A 12,229-nucleotide genomic window follows, 5' to 3' on the forward strand; every position below is an offset into this window, starting at 1 on the left:
GGTTAAATTATTTGAAGTAAAATATAGAACATATGCTTATGAGATAAAGTGTGAGAAATTAATGTCAAACAGAAAGAATATGCAGTTACTGTTGTGGTTAAGTGGGTTAAGAACCTGATAACATATCTCATGAGGATGTGGGTTCAATCCTTGGCCTTGCTCAGTGGGTAAAGGATACGGCATTGCTGTGGCTGTGGTGTAAACCTGCAGCTGCAGCTGCAGCTCCAATTCAGCTGCTATCTTGGGGACTTCCATACAACACAGGTGCAAATCAAATTAAATTTTTAAAACGTTAAGAAAAAATTAAGAAAAAAATAAAAATGTTATCAATATATTAATTTGACTAAATTAAATTGAAAAATGTCCATTCATGAAAAAAATACTGTATTAGATTTCTTGGGTTGCCATAACTAGATATCCATAACCAGATTGGTGGCTTAAACAACAGAATTTTATTTTCTCGCAGTTCTGGAGGGCAGAAGTCCATGATCAAGGTTCCAAGTCATTTCTGCAAGGACCACTCTCCTTGATTTGAAGATGACACATTCTTGTTACGTCCTTACCTGGTCTTTTCTCTGTGTGTATAGGGTAGAGCAAACTGGTGTATTTTCCTCTTATAAGGACACAAGCACTACTGGATTAAGGCCCCACCCCATGCCTTCATTTAACTTTAATTACCTCCTTATTGGCCCTATGTCCAAATAGCATCACATGGGGGTAAGGGATTCAACATATGAATTTCGGTTGGATACAATTCAGTCCATAACATACACAAAAGAGATATTAATTTTAAAAATAAACAGAAGGCAGAAAGTAGAAAAACAAATTTGCAAGATATAAAAGGCAAAGGAACCAAATTTAGAACACATAAATAACTTGCATAGCAATAGGAAAAGACAGAGCAACAGAAACCAGGCAAGAGACTTAGAAAGACTTTCACAAAATAAATACAAATGGACAATCAAATTATTAACATATATTCAATCTTATCAGAACCAGGAAATATAAATTTAACCAGAAGGAGATATAATTTTACACTCACATGATTCATAATGATTAAGATGTTTGATAGAACTAATATATTTTAATTTAAATTTTTATTAAAGTATAGATAATTTAGAATGCTGTGCCAATTCCTACTATAAAACAAAGTGATTCAGTTATACATACATACATACATATTACTTATTATTACATACATATGTTTTATTATTCTTTTCTGTCATGGTCTATCTAAGGAGACTGGATACATTTCCCTGGGCTATACAAGTAGGATCTTGTTGTTTATACATTCTAAAAGTAATACCTTTCATCTACCAACCTCAAACCCTCAGTCAATCCCACTAATATTGACAAAGATGTGGAATAACAGTAAAACTGCTTTGCTACACAATTGGGCATTGTGCCCCACAATTAGAGTCCTAGATAAATGCCTAGAGACAGTGACATGAGGATCAGCAAATACGGGCCCCGGTATTTGTAACAAAATAAAAAAGGAAATGACATATATTCATTAATTTAAAGAAATTATGGAATAATTTTACAAATGGATGATGCACAGCAACGGAAAAATGAATTACATCAAAGTACATCAACTTGGATGAACTGAAAATTGTCCTGCTGAAAATACAAAGTCACATAAAATTATAACAGTACTATACTTATTTATGAAATAAATGATAAATTAAACATTGTTTTGATGCTCCGTGTGTGTGTGTGTGTGTGTGTGTGTGTGTGTGTGCTCCTGTGTTTGAAAATAAGGAAGAACTTTCAGAATGATGACTCCTGTAGAAAGGACATGATAATTTCCTTGAAAGGTTTTCTGCTGGCCAAATATGGAACAATTTGTGTACATTAGTTTTCTATTCTTGTGTAACAAATTGCCACAGCCTTAAAACTTAAAACAAGTCACATCTGCTTGTTTTAAAGGCAGAAGTCCAGGCTTAGTTGGGTTCTCTGTTTAGGATCCCACATTCAGATTTTGGTCTGTATTCATATCTGGAGAATCTATGTAAGAATTCACTTCTGGAGAGAAAGACAAATACCATATGATATCAATTATATCTGGAATCTAATATATGGCACAAATGAACCTTTCCACAGAAAAGAAAGTCATGGACATGGAGAACAGACATGTGGTTGCCAAGGGGGAGGGGGAGGGAGTCGAATGGACTGGGAATCTGAGATTAATAGATGCAAACTATTGCCTTTGGAATTGATAAGCAATGAGATCCTGCTGTGTAGCACTGAGAACTATATCTAGTCACTTATGATGGAGCATGATAATGTAAGAAAAAAGAATGTATTCATGTATGTGTAACTGGGTCAACTTGTTGTACCGTAGAAAATTGATAGAACACTGTAAACCAGCTATAATGGAAAAAATAAATATCATTGTAAAAACAAACAAACAAAAAGCAATAAATCACAAAACTCAAAGGCTTACATTGGAAAAAAATTAACTTCTAGGCATTCCTGTTTTTGTTCAGTAGATTATGAACCTGAGTAGTATCTGTGGGGATGCGGGTTTGATCCCTGGTCTTGCTCAGTGCATTAAAGATCTGGGACTACCACAGCCTGTGGTGTAGATCACAGATGTGGCTTGGACCTGGTGTTGCTATGGTTGTGGCATAGGCTGACAGCTGCAACTCCAATTTGACCCCTAGCCTGGAAACTTACCTATGCCACAGATATGGTCCCGAAAAAAAAAATAATAATAAGACTTTCACTATCATTCAGGTTTTTGGCAAAATCAATCCAGTTTCTTAAACCATAGGACTGAAGTTCCATCTTGCTGGCTTTTTGTGGAAGGTTGCTCTCAGTTCTGGGAGGCCACCCATGTTTTCTGTAACATAGCCTCCTCCATTTTTAAATCCAAAAACAGAGAATTTTTCACATCAAATGTTTTGAATATTTCTTTCTTGGGAGAGCCCTATTCCTTTTGAGTTAGGCCTTTGAGGATAATCTCCCTTTACTAGTGAACTGTACCATAAAACATAAGCAAATTATGAGAATGATATTCCATAATATTCATGAATGTCTCCACGTTTATAAGAAGGAGATTGTGTGGCACAGTGGAAACGAATCCGACTAGGAACCATGCGGTTGAGGGTTCAATCTCTGGCCTTACTCAGTGGGTTGAGGATCCGGAGTTGCCACGAGCTGTGGTGTAGTTCAAAGATGCGGCTTGGATCTGGCATTGCTGTGGCCATGGCATAGGCTGGCAGCTGTAGCTCCGATTAGACCCCTCGCCTGGGAACCTCCATGTGCCGCAGGTGTGGCCCTCAAAAAGACAAAAAAAAAAAAAAAGAAGGAGCTTTCACAAGCTTTAGCATAATTTCAGGATTGGCTTAAAATTGTGTCTACCACAATTGGGCATCAAAATAAATCATTACTGTAAAAATAATCTACAGCCATATGATTGGATAAATAAATATGCATAGAGAAGAAAGGGTACTTGTTAGGGTAGAACGTCAATGAATGTATATAGGAGAAAACATAGCATTAGAAAATCACCATTTGTCATCTATCATAATAATACCTGATTCAGGAAGAATAATTAATGGATAATAAGAAAAGTGAGGGAATTTTATTAAATAATGCTTTATTTCAAAGAATCATCTATAGAGTTGCTTCTCATCAACAAAGAGGAAAAAAAATAGTAGTTTCATAGTACAGAAACTTGGCAGATATCACTAATGGAGTGTACCACCAGTAGTGGAAGGAGAAAAAATTTACATCCTGTGCCTCTTTTTTCTTTCCACCCTGAGGCATATGGAGCTCCCGGTTCAGGGATCAGGGGATCAGATCCGACCTGCAGCCTCCAACTAAACCACAGCTGCAGCAATGCTGGATCCTTAACCCACTGTGCTGGCAGGGAATCAAACCCACATGCTTGCACTCCCAAGACACTGTCAATCCTGTTTCACCATGAGGGAGCACCATCATGTGCCTCTTGATACAGTGCATTTAGAAGGACACAGTATCACTTCTTTTACACTTCTGTCAACAGTGAATAATTTGGACCTAACCCTGAGCTATCTTCGGACAAGTGCAAACTCAGGGTCTTTCCACAAAACAACTGGCTCAGCTCTTCGCAAATGTTGAACATCGGAAAGGCATAGACAGAGTAAGAAATGAGTCCATATTAAAGGAAAATAAGACATTGATAAGTCAATGAAATTTGATCCTACATGAGATCCTAGATTAAAGGAACAGTTAATTCCATCTTTTCCCCAAGCCCACTCTCTCTAACACAAGTTGTTTTCTCTTACCTTGACTGATACAAAAACTCAATTTGTCTCCCAACCCCTACTGTTGCTACTCTATGAGACTCCTCATAATTCAGCTATTTCTTTTACAAACGTAAGTAAGATCAGGTTTTCCTTTTTCCCACGTGCATACAAGCCAAATTAAGAGCCGTAATGATTTTCTAATATTTTAGGGTTAAATGCCAAAATCTTGATCATGATGCAAATGTCTAGAAATGTTGTGTCTTTCATTGATTTTCTGACATTACCATAGATCCTTTTATCCTTTCTTAAACACTCCTAAATCTTGCTGCCTCAGAGCCATCTATCACCCACCTCCATCTGCTCACTTACCATTCCCCCACCTGGAACACTTTTCCTTCATATTGATATGGTGCTCATTCTTCATGGCATTCATGTTTTTGTTCAAATATCTCTTCTGAGAGGATTTCCCTGCCCACACTAAATTTCTTTCTACTGCTGTCTATTTCCTTTTTCTGCTTATATTTTCTTAATAGCATTTATCACTACATGAAATTAAATTATGTCTTAGATTATCTACCTCTTTCTTACAACTTACATTAATCATTCTCTTCCTTGCCACAAGATATGTTCTTACTCTTACGTGTTCATAATGCATGGAACATCTTTGATAATATTTGATACCTTTGAAATGTTTACATGTATTTATAGTCACTGTACAACTATTTGTTTCATCAAGAACAGGTAAGTCCTTTAAGAGGAATTCTGTAACATTTTTTCCCTCATAAATATATGGCTAGTATGTGGCTGAACTGCACTGATTCCATTTTGTCACCTCTATCTTAGGCCCTCTGTCCTACCTCCTCCCATTTCTGCATGATTGAACGTTAGCCTACTCTATTCACATGGAATGAAACAAGCCAGATAAGTTCCCCTTTTACCCCTGTCTTCATATAGTATGAAAACTGGAAGTATGCCTTTTGCTGATGTAGATGGTTAAAGGTCATGAGACCACTGAGGGGAGGACAAACTGTAGGTTCCCAGTGGTGTGAATATGCTTTTCCTTATTTTTAGCTTTGACCCTTTTAAATTTCTCTGTTCTCCTTTCTGTGGTGAGGAGCACATCTGCAAATATCTCTGATCTTGGTCTACCAGGTCCTTCCTCTCTGTGTCTAAGTTCCCCACAGTAGACTTTATGGAACTGCCTGCTTCATTTTTCAGTCTCAAAGTTCCTTTTCAGTTCAGAAGATATCATTCAATATCTTTGCCTCCCAATTGTGAGCATGTTGCAAAGGACACACATATTCTTTGAATTCATTCAATTATGAATGCATGCACATCATTCATGTCCTTCTTGCTTTGGCCCTTTCTTATTGATTTCAGTTCCAAAGACAATGTCAAAGACTGGACCATCTTTATTCTTCCATTTCCTGTTACCTTTCTGGCCATGGTAGGGCAAGACTGAAATATTATGGTTAATAAGTATATACATTATAGTGTCTGAGAATTAGATGATTTGGTAACTGAAAATCAGGACAAACATATCAGGAAGTAACATGAAAAAGAGAATATATAAAAGTAGCAATACATTTGTAGGGAAAAAATAATTCTGATCCCTACTAAATGCTGCTAAGTTATTGCTACATGTACCATGTTCAAATTTTGAGACCATGACATCTGGGTTGTCTTGAGAAAAGTGTAATATTTTGTCCATGGTTTCAGATACAGCAGGATCTTGGGAGCAGATGTGCTTAGTGTGGCAGGGATGAGGTAGAGAACTGGAAATACAGAGCTGAGGAGGTCTATGCAAAAGATAAGGTGGAATGCTTGGGAGTTAGAGCAGTCTATAGGCTTGTATCAAGTGCTGGCTACCATCAACATTTGAAGGTGAGGCAGGTATCTCAGTATCTTCAACAGAGTGGGAAGGGGGCATATGAAAGGAGGGTCTATGGCAGGCAGAGTCCTAGAGGCCAGCGCTACATCCATAGGCTTTTGACAAGATTAGAAAGACCAATCTGGGTATGTAAACAGCTTTAGGAGGGATATAAAATATGTAGCAATAACCAAGACTGAGACAAAAACTTATTTAAATTATTTGTGGCATTCAGGGAACTCCTCATTAATGTTTTGAATATCCAGTTCCTCTTTATTGATGGGATGAAGCAACGGGAAGAAAAAAATGTAAAGGGAAGGAAACTAGTAAATATTGGGTCCTTATTTTGTCTATGTGTTTTCATAAATTATCTCAATCTTCAGAGCTTTCCTTCAAGATGGATAAGCATAGTGAGGAGTGGTGTATTAACATCACCTGGGGAACACTCTTCCAACAATAAATCTTTCTGGGTATTTTAATCACCAGTTCTCCCTATCTCTTGAGAATTGCTGGGATGCGTTAACTCAGGAAGATACTATATAATCTCAGATGCTCATTATGCAAAAGATAGATAAATAGGTTAAGGATAGGTTAAAGATAGGTTAAAGATAAATAACATATTTCCCAAAAGTGACTTAGCTAGTGGGGTAAGGATAATAATGGATTCTTCCCAAATACCTACATTTTTAATTCCTGGAATCTGGGAATATAGTATGATACACAGAAAATAGGAATTAAGGTAGAAGATTGAATTAAAGTTACTAATCAGCTGATTTTAAAATAGAGAGATTATTAAGGATTAACCAGGTGGGATCAGTAAAATTACTGAGATCTTAAATGGGATAGAGAAAGGCAGAAGAGCAGTTATGAGAGTGACAGTGATGTGAGAAAAACTTGATTGGCCATTGCTCTCTTTGAAGACTGAAGTGGGCCATGAGCCAGGACAAGGGGACAGTCTCAAGCAGCTGGAAAGGGCAAGAAAGCAGATTTTTCCCTAGAGCCTCCATAAAGTATCACAGCCCTCTTGACACTGATTTGAACCCTATGAGACCCAATTTAAACTTCTGACCACTAGAACTATAAGATAATAATTGTGTTGTTTGTAACCACTAAGTTTGTAATCATTTTCTTTTTTAATCTTTTTTATCATATATATCATATATATAATCTTTTTTATCATATATATATATATATATATGTATTTTTTATACTCTACAGAATGGTGACCCAGTTACACATACATGTAAACATTCTTTTTTCTCCTATTATCATGCTCCATCATAAGTGACTAGACAGAGTTCCCAGTGCTATGCAGCAGGATCTCATTGCTAATCCATCCCAAAGGCAACATTCTGCATCTATTTACCTCAAATTCCCGGTCCCTCTCTTTCCCTCCCCTTCCCCCTTGGCAACCACAAGTCCATGATTTTCTTTTCTGTGGAAATGTTCATTTGTGCCATATATTAGATTCCAGATATAAGTGATATCATATGGTATTTGTCTATCTCTTTCTGACTTACTTCACTCAGGTTGAGTGTTTCTAGTTCCTAGTTCCATCCATATTGCAACAATCCAAATGGCATTATTTTGTTCTTTTTTAAGGCCAAGTAGTATTCTGTTGTGTATATAGCACATCTTCCTAATCCAATCATCTATCAGTGGACGTTTGGGTTGATTCCATGTCTTGGCTATTGTGAATAGTGCTGTAATGAACATGAGGGTGCATGTGTCTTTTTTAAGTAGAGTTGTAATCATTTTCTACAGCTGCCTTAGGAAATTAATATAGTCAGTTAATTGAAGAATTCTAATCCAGGTCTCTGACTCCAAAACCAATGTCATTACCAGTTTATGTACTGCCTCAGTGACTTCCATCATGCAAGACAAAGGTATATGTATTTTAACTCAACTACAAAAGTCAAGGGGTCAGACATGTGACAGGTCAAATATGTAGGGTGTGAAACCTGATTCTCTATGGACTGAGTTAGACTACTGCTTTGGTTTTGCATCATGCTTCAAGATGGAATACAAGTATTTCTTAACTTTTGGGTAAATATTGGAATCACACAGGAGCTTTCGAAAATTCTTTATCCCCAGGCCACAACTTCTCTTAACTCCTCATACTCTAGAATAAGAGCATCTATATTGATCGATTCTTTACTGCGAAGTAACAGATTTTGTCTCCAGTAACCCCTGGTTCTTCTTCCTAGTCCCACACATATGCTTCTGTGAGCTATTCACTTTAATGCTGCCTTTCTCAGTTGAAACCTGCTTGAAACATCCCTATATAAGTCAAAATCCAGAAATAATAGAAGAGGAATATTGATAAATGAGATGTATATATGGAATATTATATATTATAATATATGTACATATGTATACTACAGATTTTCACTGAACTGTAATTTAAAGTTTGAACTGGAAATACTAGTGTGTGTATATATACATGTATGTGTATACATATATATACATATATATATATATATATATATATATAGAGAGAGAGAGAGAGTATTTCCTACTTCCATCTATTTAAAAGGGTGGGAAAACAATAATAAAACCCTTAGCAGTAAGAACATCTATAATTCACATAATATTCTCAAAATAAGCATCCCCATTAAAAGAAAATAAAGTCTGTAGACTTCAGATCTGTGAAAGAAAATGTTTATTATTAACTGGAATCTATTTTCACATTAGAAAACACAAAAACTATCAAAGAGTTGTGTCTAAAGGACTTAGGGGCCAAATTAAAATGGGACAAGTTGAATAACCAAATAATAATAACTAAAAATGAATTGGATGTAAAAAAGTTAAACCCATGATTTGTCAATGATACTAAAAAGTTATTAATTACATTTGGAAGATCCTAGGGTATAAATTCACTATTCTGGAGACCAGCAAATAACAGAAATAAAACATTATTACTGTGGTAGATGGAACTATAGGACCCAATTCTTCACCCTTCCACCATTTGTCATATAACCGCAAACCCTCTGAATTAAAGACAGTGTACTTTTCCACCCTCCAACTTTGTTTTAAGCAATGTGATGAATTAAATTGGGGATAGGGATGGGAGGGCAAAGTTTTGAACATAACTTTTAAGAGACCTCACATGTACATCTTGTCTCCTTACACTTCTGCCATGGTCATGTTCCAGTTGGCTTGTTGGTCCAAGGAAGAAGATGACATACGCATAGAACACACCCAGAGCTAACATTCAGAGTACTAAAGGAAGCCCAAACAAAATCAACAGAGCCATCTCAACCTATTAGCTTTACACTTAAGTGTTTTGTCAGCCATTGTTGATTATTACCTAGATAAATAATTTTATTAGGGATTCCAAAATGGTAACTATATAATTCTAACTCATTTTTTATTTATTAGCTTGAATCATTTTATAAAGAAAAACATCATCAGTTATTTGGTTATCCTTATGTACTGTTTAACAAGAGTCCGTTTTATATATATATATATTTTTTTTCAGCTATTGTAACAAATAGCCACAAAAATTTCAGGATATTCCACTATAATCATGTATTTCTCACATATTTGGGAAATTTATAATGAACATGTAGAGTTGACAGCACCTGAATTCCTAGTCCATTTAAATACCAAAATCTTAAAAAAAGGAAGAAAACCAACTTTACATGCTTCCTGATACAAAGACACACCACTCTTCAGAAAAATCTTTGTTAAAGTATTCTACCTTAATTTGATAAAAGCTCTGCCAGTTTATGGATACATGAGAAATAAGAGCATGCCAAACACCACAGGCTTCAATACTCAAAATCCTGAATAGGATAGCATTGTAGGGCAGATATCTTGGTTTCTTCAACAGATAAATTGTAAAGAAGAGCCAAAAAAAAAAGGAAGAAAGAACTTTTAGGAAAAAGAGAGAGACTCAAGGGAATTGAGAGATCTATTTTGGATCCTAATTCAAAAAAAATCAAACATAAAGAAACCCAAATAGATAAAATTTAACACTTGCTGGCATCTGATAATGTTATAGAATAAAAACTTAAAGTGCAATATAATTTTGTGGTTGTTTTTGTTTTGTTTTGTTTGGCTGCACGCATGACATGAAACCTCAAGCCACAAGCCACAGTGGTAACAACTCTGAGTTCTTAACCATTAGGTCACCAGGGAACTCCATGTGTGGCTGTTTTTAAAAAAATGACTTATATATATAAGTATATGTGTATGAATATATATACAGCTATTTATGAAAAAAATCTTATGTTAAAATGAGGTAGTAGAAGGAACTGATGGGAAAGTTATAAATAAAACAAAATAAGGCATGAGTTAATTGTTGAAGCTAGGTGATGGATCTGTGGGTATTATGATGCTATTTTCAATTTGTATATATATTTGAACATTTTCATGATAAAGTGTAATGAATAAATGAATCAAATATAGCATATCCATACAATGGGGTATTTTTGACAATAAAAATGAATGAAGTAAGATATGTACTATATCGTGGATTATACTCAAGTACATCATGCTAACTAAAAGGAGCCACATAGTGTGTGATAAAATTTGTTTGAATTGTCTACAATAGGCAAACCTATGGATACAGAAAGTAGATAAGTGGTTGCCAATGGTTGAGGTATCAGAGGCTTGGGAGTGATAGCTAAAGGACACTAGGTTCGTTTTCCAGTGTGACAAAAATGTTCTGAAATTGATTGTGATGGTTGTTGCACAGCTCTTTGAATATACTAGAAACCATTGACTTGTATACTTTAAATAAATAATTATATAGCGCGATAATTACATCTGTTAATGCTGTTGCCAAGAAACAATTTTTAAAACATTGTCTTTTTATTTTTCCTTTTTTTTGTCTTTTTGCCATTTCTTGGGCCGCTCTCGCAGCATATGGAGGTTCCCAGGCTAGGGGTCGAATCAGAGCTGTAGCCACCGGCCTACACCAGAGCCACAGCAATGTGGGATGCGAGCTGCATCTGCAACCTACACTACAGCTCATGACAACGCCGGATCCTTAATCAACTGAGCAAGGCCAGGGATGGAACCCGCAACCTCATGGTTCTTAGTCGGATTCATTAACCCCTGCACAATGACGGGAACTCCTTTTTTTTTTAAAGTCAAGAATGGTCCTTGGTGCTCCCACTGTGCCTCACAGGTTTAAGACCCTGACAAAGTGTCCCTGAGGATGCAGGTTTGATTCCTGGTCTCACTCAGGTTAAGGATCCAGCATTGCTGGAAGCTGCAGCATAGGTCACAGATGTTGCTTGGATAAGACATTACTTTGGCTGTGGTCTAGGCTGGCAGCTACAGCTTTGATTTGACCCTTAGCCTGGGAACTTCCATATGCTACAGGTGCAGCCCTAAAAAGAAAGAGACTGAAAAAAAGAATGGGGAGTTCCCGTCGGTGCAGTGGTTGGCGAATCCGACTAGGAACCATGAGGTTGCGGGTTTGGTCCCTGCCCTTGCTCAGTTGGTTAACGATCCGGCGTTGCCGTGAGCTGTGCTGTAGGTTGCAGACGTGGCTTGGATCCTGAGTTGCTGTGGCTCTGGCGCAGGCCGGTGGCTACAGCTCCGATTCGCCCCCTAGCCTGGGAACCTCCATATGCCATGAGAGCGGCCCAAGAAATGGCAAAAAAAAAACAAAAAAAGGTCCTGGCATCAAGCACGGATGACTTAGTGTGCAATAAGTCCTTTGGTCAGCTTAAGGGAAGGAATATCCACAGTAGCCTAATCTCTCGATTTTGAAAGGAAATTGCTTGTTATGTGAAAGGAAAGATATCATTTTGATGGATATTTTGGTCATCCAGAGATCAAAATTTTTTGAAAGGCTATTTTGATGACCAGTTGGCCCTTCTAAGATGAAAATGTATTTTGTAGGCTCAGCTGGAATCACACTTTGTGATGAATTCAGGCCCTGGCAGGGAGTCTCTAAGCAGCCCAGTGTGCAAGTCGGTAACTCAATATCAAGGTTCTGACCATGCTCTCAGATCCTCCATGCCTGGACTTCTAGGCTGGCCTGGCAATTTTGACCTCAGTGCTGGTTTCCTGGCTTTAACCCCTTGACTTTGGTCTCTGTTTATACTCTAACTGATTCTACTATTCTCTTACCTGTCACCTTGCCTATCATTATCACAATCAATAC

Source organism: Phacochoerus africanus, chromosome 8 (genome assembly GCF_016906955.1).
Source record: "Phacochoerus africanus isolate WHEZ1 chromosome 8, ROS_Pafr_v1, whole genome shotgun sequence".
NCBI lineage: Eukaryota > Metazoa > Chordata > Mammalia > Artiodactyla > Suidae > Phacochoerus > Phacochoerus africanus.